This window comes from Triticum dicoccoides, chromosome 6B (assembly GCF_002162155.2).
Source record: "Triticum dicoccoides isolate Atlit2015 ecotype Zavitan chromosome 6B, WEW_v2.0, whole genome shotgun sequence".
NCBI lineage: Eukaryota > Viridiplantae > Streptophyta > Magnoliopsida > Poales > Poaceae > Triticum > Triticum dicoccoides.
Genome location: NC_041391.1, coordinates 173,821,019 through 173,834,365, shown reverse-complemented (window position 1 = coordinate 173,834,365; position 13,347 = coordinate 173,821,019). Strand labels below are relative to the sequence as shown.

General features: G+C 40.2%; 1 long non-coding RNA gene across 3 annotated transcripts; it reads left to right on the top strand.

Moving 5' to 3' along the window:
• Positions 1 to 2,116: 2,116 nt before the first annotated feature.
• On the top strand, positions 2,117 to 4,540 carry LOC119325962. Of its 3 annotated transcripts, XR_005157755.1 has the most exons (3): positions 2,117 to 2,484; positions 3,173 to 3,273; positions 4,111 to 4,540. It is a non-coding gene; the product is annotated as an uncharacterized LOC119325962 (long non-coding RNA). The 3 variants fall into 3 exon arrangements; XR_005157754.1 differs by having other exon boundaries at positions 2,117 to 2,454; positions 3,173 to 4,540; XR_005157753.1 differs by having other exon boundaries at positions 3,173 to 4,540.
• Positions 4,541 to 13,347: the final 8,807 nt, after the last annotated feature.

Genomic DNA, 13,347 nt, shown 5'->3' with positions numbered 1-13,347 from the left:
GATGGCACCATTTTGAAGAAAAAAGAAAGAAGAAGAATACAAATTCAACCAATGCAATCCTTTCGCATTGAGTCCTTTTACGTGTACAAGTCATGAGGAAAAATACAAAACTTGCATATGATAATTCTGGGAAAAATCCTTCACAAAATGAGGTGTCATGTATGAATATTCATGACTTTTCAAGTTGATGGTCATATTCATTGCATATTTTATGATAATGTGTCCAAATTGGGCACGCAGGTCCATCTTGCTATTACAAACAATGTTGAAAACAGAGTTTCTAATTTTTTTTGTATGAAATAATCTTTTATATTTTTTATTTGTAAAAATGGGTATTTTTTTAAGCAAGTACAAAACGTGGGTGTAAAATAGCACCACTCCAGTTTCACAGAAAGTAGAACATACTTGAAGGACAGTTCCCATGTATCATATATTTTAGAGATTTCTAACTACTTTTGTATGTTTAGTGCATATAATTCAAATTTAAATTGTAGTGTATAAAATGTTAGGAAATTTTTGGGTTAACAAATCATATTTATATCTTTTAATCACTGCATAGGCCTTATTAAAAAACAGAACAGAAGAAAAAAAGGAAAAGGAAAGAAAGTACTTAAAATGAAAAGAAAAAGAAAAATAAATAAATCTTTCCCTACTAATAAAGCAAATAGTGCTTCTGGTCGTCCGTCAAAAAAAATACCCTTAAAGTTGCTATAAATTACCCGCTGTGCCACTCATAAGTCAAGAAAACGATTCGATTTTTTGAAAGTCATCGTCGCGCACAGGACTTTATAAAATAAATACCCCGCGCATGTCACAGACGCTCTACCAGCTCAGTGGTTGAAGCATATCTTCTCCACCGCGCAGACCCGGGTTCGATCCCCAGGGTCGTCCTATTACCTCTACCTTTTTGTCAAGCACCTCCTCCCTCCCACATACGCGTTCATGGGCCGGCCCGTGGGGCGTGACGCCCCTATTCTGTTTTCATTTCGTTTTTTCTTTTCTCATTTCTGTTTTTGTTTTTCCTTCTTTAAATTAATTCGAGATTTTCAAATTACAAAAGGTTGCAAGCTTTGAGAAAAATATTCGAGAAATCATAGAATGTTTATGAATTCAAAAAATGTGTGAGAACTCATAAATTTTCCGCAGTTTTCATTTTTTTGGTGATTCACAAAACTGTTCGCAAATTATAAAAAAATCACAATTTTTCAAAATTTGTTCCCCAATTATAAAAAAAGTTTATCGATACAAAAAAGGTTTGCTAACTCAAAAAATGTTCATCAATTCAAAAAATATGCATGCATTTCAAAAAATGTTCGTCTGAACAAAACAAATGTTCTGAATTCGAAAACAATTCATGCATTTCAAAAAATGTTCGTCTGAACAAAACAAATGTTCATGCATTTAAAAAATGCCCAAAATTTTAAAACAAATGTTTCTCGATTAGAAAAAATGTTCGTCGATTCAAAAGTCTTTCATGTCTAGGATTTGGGTAGTTTTTGGAAAGTCTTTTTATGTCTAGGCGCTAGGAGTAGTTTGTGGTCCATGAAATTTGTTTTTAAAGTTTTAAACAATCTCTAGCGCGCGTGCCATGCAGTGGCAAGCTCATTGCCTTGGGATTTACCACGTCAAATGCATTGCGATCACATGCATATCGTGTACATCATCAACGAGGGTGTGGGAAGAAAGATAAGTGGAAACATGGTGAGCCACCATGTGAAAATAAAGAACACTCATAATTTGGGGTATTGAGTCATACTTATTTGGCTGGCGTGTAACTTTTTTGTCTCCCGTTGCAACGCACGGGCATGTTTGCTAGTATTATTATAATTGTCGAGCTTGAAAATATCTATATTGCACTAAAAAATACTATGCGTTCTTATTGGTCAGGGTAGCCCTCTCATGAATCACATGTTGTAACCATTGGATTCGCCGTTGATCCAACAGCTGCGGTCCTGCGGGTGCCCTATCCTTTATCTTCCCTCTCTCTCCTTATCCTTTCACACGCTGGCCTGGCCATCGAAGCCGCCGCATGCCACGCCGCAAGTCACCGTCGCTAGCCCGAGGGCCTCATGCCGCCGCCGCTCGCCCCTTTCTTTGTAGGTCGCTGACCTAACCGTGCGCCTCGGGGATGTTCCGTCCTCCCCACTAGGCCCGAGGAGGCGGCCATGAGGAGCGCGCAGCCGCCAGAACCATGGGGAGATCCAGCCGGCGCCGTCGGCAGCCATCCCTCCCTTCGGCGGCCATGAGAATTGAAGAGTCTTGAGTAGCACGAGCGCATGGACGGTGCGCACCTCCCGCGATAGGAGCCACCGGTCCTCGTCATCTGCTAGCATCCACGAGGAATCGATCCATCGTCCATATGTAAGCTAGCTTCCACAATAATCCATCCAGCAGGCTGCTTGCTTGTATGTGTACTAGAGGAAACGGGAGCAAGATGCGTGGCCGGCGTCGAGGGTACATTCGCGCTGCTAATTTATTCTCCTGGTAATAATAGTAGTACTTGTTGTTCCTCCCGTGGTGGAGATGTACATACCTGAATACTCATCACATATCCGTACATACTTCAATACTCTCAAACTAGCACGTACACATACATACGTGAATACCTGTGCGATTTTTTTAATTCAGCTAAATAGGTCTACCAAGTGTCAAATTCGGCAAAGGCTTGCCCCTTTGCCTATTGTTGCACTCGGCAAACTACGTACAGTAGAGATTGTGAAGAGCAACACGGACATCTACTTTACTAACTGAGAATGTGTGTAATACATAGTGCTTTTCATGGTAAGGGTTCTAGTAGATGTATGATTAATTGATTATTTTAGTGTAGTATATCCCAATAATCACTATGAAAATACAGCAGAAGCTTTTCTATTCATTTCCACTTTTAATTTTTATATATCTTGCATCTCAATCTCATATGCTAGTTTGATATAATCGAATGGGTGATAGCATCACCTTGTACCAAGTACCCATCCTGGTTACTTTCTATTTAGGTAAATGTAAGATACCGCCACCTTTTACCAAGTATCCATCCTGGTTACATTATGTGCAAAATAGGTTCTACCTGTAATTCCATATTTGTTGAATATGTGGTTTTACTGCGTGTTTATAGTCTAGCTTTTGGCTGTACATCTGTTTCCTTCTCAAGTTATTTATCATTCTACTCTTACAGAATGTTTGCGAGAAGCTCGATTAGTGTCGATGCCTCAAGGGCTTATGCATATCAATTCCATGCTGCTTAAAGCCACGGTAATCATGGCTTCTGGTTTCCAGGTATATGTTTATGCAGTCATATGGACGCACTCCTTGACAATTCATAAGGAATGTTTATATTCTTTATAACGTTGCCATGGAATGTGTACTATTATAAAACATCTTGCGGGTACATTGGTTAGGTACTAGAAGGCACACACACACACACATGCCCAACACAACAACAAGCACACACATACAACACAACACAAGCAAAACATAGATGCTCTGCTCCTGATTTCTCAATAGCATGATGATGCCTTTGCACTGGGGGCCACTTTGCATGTGCTTGCTCATGTACTGACCTGATTGATAGGTGTTTCCGTGTTTGTGCTGCTGTGTTCAACTAATGTCCAGATACAACAAGTTAGCCTTCATTTGTACAAGAGCTAAGTAGAACTGTCTCAACTCCTTTTTGTGTGGTTGCTTACCACACATCGTCCACTTGGTGACTGTCGAAACTCTTAATACAATAGCACAGTAGTTTACTACTATGTGGGATTAAATGGGATTATCTGGGCAAGCAGACACAACATGGTTGATTGTGGGCTGCCCACAAACACCTGCATAACACATGTGTGCTGGTGTGGGCATTCCTCTATTAGTCCCACTTGCAGCCTGAATGTGTATCCCTAAGTAAGTGAATGGTCGTGCATATCCATTGAAATATTGTTCATGCACATTCTGTTATCATTGTCGTTGAATAACATTGATCATAATATAGGTTGCATCCAAAGTAGTTTTAAAGACTACATATCCAAACCAGCGGAATGTTGCATCTGCTACTATTCGAAGTACTGGTCTAGAAACTATGGTTGGTGATATTTAGTTAGGTGCTGAATTTTCACTTGTGTGCAGAGATGAACCAATTCTGGATAATGAGTTAGTAAGGTAAGTTTCTGATTGCAAGAGAATTGATGACACTTTTACTTCAGGATACTTAATTGCTCGACCTTCAGCTTTTGTAAGTTGGAGTCTTTTCTTCCATATTACAAAATTATATTTGTATACATTTAATCACATAATCATAAGGTCCATTTATTTCTTGCAGATTCAAAAGAAGCATAATTGAGTTGCAGCTGAATTCTTTGGTTGGATGAAAAAGCAAATAACTGTAGTTTACATTGCTAGATAGAAAAATGTAATAGCATTTAGAAGATCTTTTTCTTTGGTTGAATTGATGTAAATGCTATGGTGTAATATTCTCCATAGATGTTTCTTTATTGTAAAATTGATATGAATGATATGTTTTTCAATCAGTAATAGTGGTATCCCACACTCTTGTATATTCATAAGAAATACCTTGATATTTTCAGTTTGTGTATGTGTTGTGCTTCAATTTCTCTATCATTTTAATGTTGCCAAGCATCATAATAAAATAATTAACTATTTGAGCAGTTGCAGTGATTTTATTAAATAAATATATATTACATAAAATGCCTATCTACTTTTGTGGTTAATAATTAATAAATGCATTAGTTATGTTGCCATACTAATGTAGTAGTGTTACTGATGGTGTTACTATAGTTACAAAATGTGATACAAGTGTTGTGTTATGATATTTGGATATTATGTTACAACTTGTGTTACTATAGTTACAAAAACATGTTACCACAATGTTCTACGTCTACAAAATATGTTACTACGGGTGTTACTATACTAATCAAAATGTGTTACCAACATGTTTGGTAACACATAATATGCATGTTACTATAACATCATTGTAACACAATTTTTAATATATGGTAAAAACTACTATATGTGACAGCGGACACGACTTAGTAACACGGTCTAATGGAACACATTTCAAAATGTGTTACTATGCGGTCTAGTAACACTGTTTTGGGCCTATAGTAACACAACACCGTGTTACCAAAGCTTTGTCCTGTTGTAGACTATGTCTCGATCTTTCGATCATGGAGGTGGTCGAGTCTTGTGGGGAAAAGTGCGCAAACCTCTGCAGAGTGTACAAACTAATCATGGTTAGCCGTGTCCCCGGTTATGGACAATTTGAGTATCTGGAAGTGAATATTTTGTTGATCTCATCACTCTTTAAGTAATGCATTGGGTTTAATTGTTTATACTTGGTAATTTTGGGATTGAGTTGGAGGAACCTTCTCAATGATGGCATAAACATGGTAGTAAATAAAATGTATTCCTTTGTTGTAGGAAAAATTAGCTTTATGCAAAAATAAACTTAGAGCCCCCACCAGCCAAATATGCATGTAGATATAGTTTCTTTCATTCATTTGCTCTACAGTGTGACTCTGCCAGCATATTCCATGTGCTGACCTACACGGTTGCAATGACTCATGTTGCAGAGTTTTCTGATGAAGAGTAAGGTGCGCTAGGTCATTATCATGCACTCAGTTATGTCGTGGAGTTGATGGACTCATTTATCTTCGAAGCTTCCGCGGTTATTTCATTTAGATGGCCTTCAGCCATCTTTTTGTAATAAATACTCTTTATGAGGACCTCGATGTAATAAGTGTGTGATTGAACTCTGTTATAATTCCTCGGGTACTGTGTGTCAGCATACCGATCCAGGGATGACACTTAAGCACAGAGACTTCGATTCATTGGGATATGGAACAAGCTACTGACTTATTGGAAATAATACATACCGATGTATGCGGACCAATGAGCATTGAGGCTCGTGGCAGGTATTGTTATTCTCTTACCTTCACATATGATTTGAGCAGATATGGGTATATATACTTAATGAAACATAAGTCTGAAACATTTGAAAAGTTCATAGAATTTCTGAGTGACGTGGAAAATCATCGTAACAAGAAAATAAAGTTTTTACGATCTGATCGTGGAGTCGAATATTTAAGCTACGAGTTTGGTCTTCATTTGAAACAATGTGGAATAGTTTCGCCTCTCATGCCACCTGGAACACCACAGTGTAATGGTGTGTCTGAACGTCATAACCATACTTTATTGGATATGGTACGATCTATGATGTATCTTACTGATTTACCACTATTGTTTTGGGGTTATGCTTTAGAGACGTCTGCATTCACTTTAAATAGGGCACCATCGAAATCCGTTGAGATGACACCTTATGAACTGTAGTTTTTCAAGAAACCCAAGTTGTCGTTTCTTAAAGTTTGGGGCTGCGATGCTTATGTGAGAAAGCTTCAACCTGATAAGCTCGAACCCAAATCGGAGAAGTGCGTCTTCATAGGATACCCAAAGGAAACTGTTAGGTGCACCTTCTACCACAGATCTGAAGGCAAGATAATCATTGCTAAGAATGGATCCTTTTTAGAGAAGGAGTTTCTCTCGAAAGAAGTGAGTGGGAGGAAAGTGGAACTTGATGAGGTAATTGTACCTTCTTCCGAATTGGAAAATAGTTCATCACAGAAATTAGTTCGAGTGATTCCTACACCAATTAGTGAGGAAGCTAATAATGATGATCATTAAACTTCAGATCAAGTTACTACCGAACCTCGTAGGTCATCCAGAGTACGGTCCGCACCAGAGTGGTACGGTAATCCTGTTCTGGAAGTCATGTTACTAGACCATGATGAACCTAATACTATGAGGAAGCGATGATGAGCCCAGATTCTACAAAATGGCTTGAGGCCATGAAATCTGAGATGGGATCCATGTATGAGAACAAAGTGTGGACTTTGGTGGACTTGCCCGATGATCGGCAAGCCATAGAAAATAAATGGATCTTCAATAAGAAGACTGACGCTGATGGTAATGTTACTGTCTACAAAGCTTGACTTGTTGCGAAGGGTTTTTGACAAGTTCAAGGAGTTGACTACGATGAGACCTTCTCACCCGTAGCGATGCTTAAGTCTGTTCGAATCATGTTAGCAATTGCCGCATTTTATGATTATGAAATTTGGTAAATGGATGTCAAAACTGCATTCCTTAATGGATTTCTTAAAGAAGAGTTGTATATGATGCAACCAGAAGGTTTTGTCGATCCAAAAGGTGCTAACAAAGTGTGTAAGCTCCAGCGATCCATTTATGGACTGGTGCAAGCCTCTCGGAGTTGGAATACACGCTTTGATAGTGTGATCAAAGCATATGGTTTTAAATAGATGTTTGGAGAAGCCTATATTTACAAAAGTGAGTGGGAGCTCCGTAGCATTTCTAATATTATAGGTGGATGACATATTGTTGATTGGAAATGATACAAATTTTTTTGGATAGAATAAAAGGATACTTGAATAAGATTTTTTTAATGAAAGACCTCGGGGAAGCTGTTTACATATTGGGCATTAAGATCTATAGAGATAGATCAATACACTTAATTGGACTTTCACAAAGCACATACCTTGATAAAGTTCTGAAGAAGTTAAAAATGGATCAGTCAAAGAAAGGGTTCTTTCCTGTGTTCCAAGGTGTAAAGTTAAGTCAAACTCAATGCCCGACCACTACAAAAGATAGAGAGAAAATGAAAGTCATTCCCTATGCTTCAGCCATAGGTTCTATCATGTATGCAATGCTGTGTACCAGACCTGATGTGTGCCTTGCTATAAGTATAGCAGGGAGGTACCAAAGTAATCCAGGAGTGGAGCACTGGACAGCGGTAAAGAACATCCTGAAATACCTAAAAAGGACTAAGGATATGTTTCTCATTTATGGAGGTGACAAAGAGCTCGTCGTTGGTTACGTCGATGCAAGCTTTGACACTGATCCAGATGCCTCTATGTTGCAATCCAGGTACATATTTATATTTAATGGTGGGGCTGTCAGTTGGTGCAGCTCCAAGCAAAGCGTCGTGGCGGGATCTACGTGTGAAGAGGAGTACATAGCTGCTTCAGAAATAGCAAATGAAGGAGCTGGATGAAGGAGTTCATATCCGATCTAGGTGTAATACCTAGTGCATCGGGTCCAATTAAAATCTTTTGTGATAATACTGGTGCAATTGCCTTGGCAAAGGAATCCAGATTTCACAAGAGAACCATACACATCAAGAGACGGTTCAATTCCATCCAGCATCAAATCGCAGAAGGAGACATGGAGATTTGCAAGATACATACGGCTTTGAATGTTGCAGACTAGTTGACTAAGCCTCTTCCACGAGCAAAACATGATCAGCACCAAGACTCCATGGGTGTTAGAATCATTACTTTGTAATCTAGATTATTGACTCTAGTGCAAGTGGGAGACTGAAGGAAATATGCCCTAGAGTCAATAATAAAGTTATTATTTATATCATGATAAATGTTTATTATTCATGCTAGAATTGTATTAACCAGAAACTTAGTACATGTGTGAATACATAGACAAAACAGAGTGTGCCTAGTATGCCTCTACTTGATTAGCTCGTAAATCAAACATGCTTATGTTTCCTAACCATAGAACAGGATAACATCGTAAGAGAATGATGTGATGGATAAGACCCATCCATTAGCTTAGCATTATGATCGTTACAATTTTATTGCTACTGCTTTCTTCATGACTTATACATGTTCCTCTGACTATGAGATTATGCAACTCCCGAATATCAGAGGAACACCTTGTGTGCTATCAAACGTCACAACATAACTGGGTGATTATAAAGATGCTCTACAGGTGTCTCCAAAGGTGTTTGTTGGGTTGGCATAGATCAAGATTAGGATTTGTCACTCCGTGTATCGAAGAGGTATCTCTGGGCCCTCTCGGTAATGCTCATCACTATTAGCCTTGCAGGCAATGTGACTAATGAGTTAGTTACGGGATGAAGCATGGAACGAGTAAAGAGACTTGCCGGTAACGAGATTGAACTAGGTATGCTGATACCGATGACCCAATCTCTGGCAAGTAACATACCGATGACAAAGGGAACAACGTATGTTGTTGTGCGGTTTGACCGATAAAGATCTCCGAAGAATATGTAGGAGCCAATATGAGCATCCAAGTTTCGCTATTGGTTATTGACCGGAGATATGTCTCGGTCATGTCTACATAGTTCTCGAACCCGTATGGTCCACACGCTTAACGTTCGATGAGGATTTGTATTAAGAGTTATGTCTTTTTGATGACCGAAGTTTTTTCGGAGTCCCAAATGAGATCATGGACATGACGAGGAGTCTCTAAATGGTTGAGACATAAAGATTAATATATTGGAAGGTTATGTTTGGACACCGTAGATGTTTCGGAAGGGTTTAGACATTTTCCGGAGTACCGGGAGGTTACCGGAACCCCCCGGGCGAGTATTGGGCCTTCATGGGCCTTATTGGGAAGAGGAGGCCGGCGGCCAAGAGGTGGCGCGCGCCCCCCTAGCCAAACCGAATTGGACTAGGGGAGGGGGCGCCCCCTTTCCTTCTCCCTCTCTCTTTCCCTTCCCCCTTCTCCTACTCCGGAAAGCACTACTAGGAAAACGGCTATAGATAAAATTGACATTAATGGCGCACCACAAGTGTGGTGCGCCACTGCTATATAGCAGTGGCGAACCATATATAGGTACGCCATTAAACTCCAAATACTAATGGCGCACCACATACACGGTGCGCCACTACTAACATTTTTTTTTCAAAACTAGTAATGGCGCACCAGGGGATAGTGCGCCACTACTAACCATTTTTTTTCTAATTTTTTTTCAAAACTAGTAATGGCGCACCAGGTGTTAGTGCGCCATTACTAGTTTTAACTAGTAATGGCGCACCACACCCTCGGTGCACCACTACTAACATTTTTTTTTCAAAGTTAGTAATGGCGCACCGTGGGTGTGGTGCGCCATTACTAGTTTTAACTTTTAACTAGTAATGGCGCACCACACCCACGGTGCGCCATTACTAACTTTGACCAAAAATTCCACCGACTACACCCCCCCCAGTGGACCGCCTTTTCAGTTTTTTAAAAAATAAAAGAAAATGGTGGAAATGTCAAAAAAATAAAAGAAAATAAGTTTCCCATGTGATATGTGGTTTAGTTGTTGGGAAAATTTACAAATATGAATTTCGACTTTATTTGCAAAAGCTCTCTGGAATTTGTAAAATGGGCATAACTTTTGCATACGAACTCGGATGAAAAAGTTTTTTATATGAAAAATCATCTAGTAGTGGTGCACCGTTAAACATTTTCAAAATCCTGAAAAACCTAATAGAATAAAAGATACAGGGAATTTAAGATCTAGAGAGGCAAAAAAATCAAAAAAAATTCAAACTTAGTAGTGGCGCATCGTTTGCTAGGTGCGCCACTAGTAACAGAAAAAAATAGTTTCGAATTTATTTTTGGGATTTTTTTTCAAAATATGATACGTAATATGAACGGAAGTTTGAAATATTTTTTCAACATTTTATCACACTCATGAACATGAACAAAGTCCTAAACATCAGCAAGGTTTAATAGGATTGATATGCTAGATATATCAACAAGTGCCTGTTAAGTGAGCTGGTGTTAGGGTTGGATAGAACTCTGAAGTTAAGCGTGCTTGGGCTGGAGTAGTGTGAAGATGGGTGACCTTTTGGGAAGTTTGACTATGGAGTGTGATTTGACTTGAGATTAAGCATATTGGACCTTTTGGGAAGTTTGACTATGGAGTGTGATTTGACTTGAGATTAAGCATATTGACCCGAGATTAAGCCAATTAAGCCATAGTGACCCGAGATAATGAAAAAAAAATTCTGAATTTTTTTTGAAAAAATTGTTAGTAATGACACACTTCTATGTGGTGCGCCATTACTATCACAGATAGTAATGGCGCACCTATAGTGCGCCGTTACTAACAATTACTAATGGCGCGATGCTAGTGGCGCACCTGTATTGCGCCATTAATGGCCAAAACAGGTGACCTTTCGGGAAGTTTGACTACGGAGTGTGATTTGACTTGAGATTAAGCATATTGACCCGAGATTAAGCCATAGTGACCCGAGATTAAGAAAAAAAATGAAAAAAAATTCTGAATTTTTTTTGAAAAAATTGTTAGTAATGACACACTTCTATGTGGTGCGCCATTACTATCACAAATAGTAATGGTGCACCTATAGTACGCCATTACTAACAATTACTAATGGCGTGATGCTAGTGGCGCACCTGTATTGCGCCATTAATGGCAAAATAGGTGCGCCACTAACAGTCCTTTTTCTAGTAGTGAAGGAAGGGGAATCCTACTAGGACTAGGGAGACCTAGTAGGACTCCCCCCTTTGGCGCGCCCCTCTAGGACGGCCACCTCCTCCCTCCCTCCTTTATATATGGAGGTAGTTGAGCACCTCAAAGCAAAACAGACAATCTCTTAGCCATGTGCGGTGCCCCCCTCCATTTAACACCTCGGTCATATCATTGTAGTGCTTAGGCGAAGCCCTCCGCCAATAACTTCATCAACACTGCCGCCACACCATCGTGCTGACGGAACTCTCCCTCGACCCTCTACTGGATCAAGAGCTCAAGGGACGTCATCGTGCTGAACATGTTCTGAACACGAAGGTGTCGTACGTTCAGTACTTGGATCGGTTGGATCGGTAAGACATTCGACTGCATCAACTGCGTTACTAAACGCTTCTGATTTTGGTCTATGAGGGTACGTGGACACACTCTCCCGTCTCGTTGTTATGCATCTCCTAGATAGATCTTGCGTGATCATAGGACTTTTTTTGAATTACTATGTTCTCTAACACAACAACAACAACAAAGCCTTTAGTCCCAAACAAGTTGGGGTAGGCTAGAGGTGAAACCCATAAGATCTCGCGACCAACTCATGGCTCTCGCACATAGATAGCAAGCTTCCACGCACCCCTGTCCATAGCTAGTTCTCTAGTGATACTCCAGTCCTCTAGATCTCTCTTAACGGACTCCTCCCATGTCAAATTTGGTCTTACCTGACCTCTCTTGACATTCTTCGCACGCTTTAGCCGCCTGCTATGCACTGGAGCTTCTAGAGGCATGCTTTGAATATGCCCAAACCATCTCAAACGATGTTGGACAAGCTTCTCTTCAATTGGTGCTACCCCAACTCTATCTTTTATATCATCATTACGGACTCTATCTTTCCTCATGTGGCCACACATCCATCTCAACATACGCATCTCCGCCACACCTAATTGTTGAACATGTCGCCTTTTAGTCGGCCAACACTCAACACCATACAACATTGCGGGTCAAACAACCATCCTGTAGAACTTTCCTTTTAGATTTTGTGGCACTCACTTGTCACAGAGAATGCTAGAAGCTTGGCGCCACTTCACCCATCCGGCTTTGATTCAATGGTTGACATCTTCATCAATACCCCCATCCTCTAGTAGCATTGACCCCACATACCAAAAGGTGTCCTTCTGAGGTACCACCTGCCCCTCAAGCCTAACCTCCTCCTCCTCACACCTAGTAGTACTGAAACTGCACATCATGTACTTGGTTTTAGTTCTACTAAGCCTAAACCCTTTTGATTCCAAGGTTTGTCTCCATAACTCTAACTTCCTATTTACCCCCTTCCGACTATCGTCAACTAGCACCACATCATCCGCAAAAGAGCATACACCATGGGATATCTCCTTGTATATCCCTTGTGACCTCATCCATCACCAAGGCAAAAAGATAAGGGCTCAAAGCTGACCCCTGATGTAGTCCTATCTTAATCGGGAAGTCATTAGCGTCGACATCACTTGTTCGAACACTTGTCACAACATTATCATGCATGTCCTTGATGAGGGTAATGTACTTTGCTGGGACTTTGTGTTTCTCCAAGGCCCACCACATGACATTCCTCGGTATCTTATCATAGCCCTTCTCCAAGTCAATGAACACCACATGCAAGTCCTTCTTTTTCTCCCTTTATCTCTCCATAAGTTGTCGCACCAAGAAAATGGCTTCCATGGTCGACCTCCCAAGCATGAAACCAAACTGATTTTTGGTCACGCTTGTCATTCTTTTTAAGTGGTGCTCAATGACTGTCTCCCATATCTTCATTGTGTGGCTCATCAGCTTAATTCACAATAATCAGTACAACTCTGAGCATCCCCCTTATTCTTGAAGATTGGTACTAATATACTCCATCTCCATTCTTCTGGCATCTTGTTTGCCCGAAAAATGAGGTTGAAAAACCTGGTTAGCCATACTATCACTATGTCCCCAGGCCTTTCCACACGTCAATGGGTATACAATCAGGGCCCATCGCCTTGCCTGCTTTCATCCTTTTTAAAGCCTCCTTGACC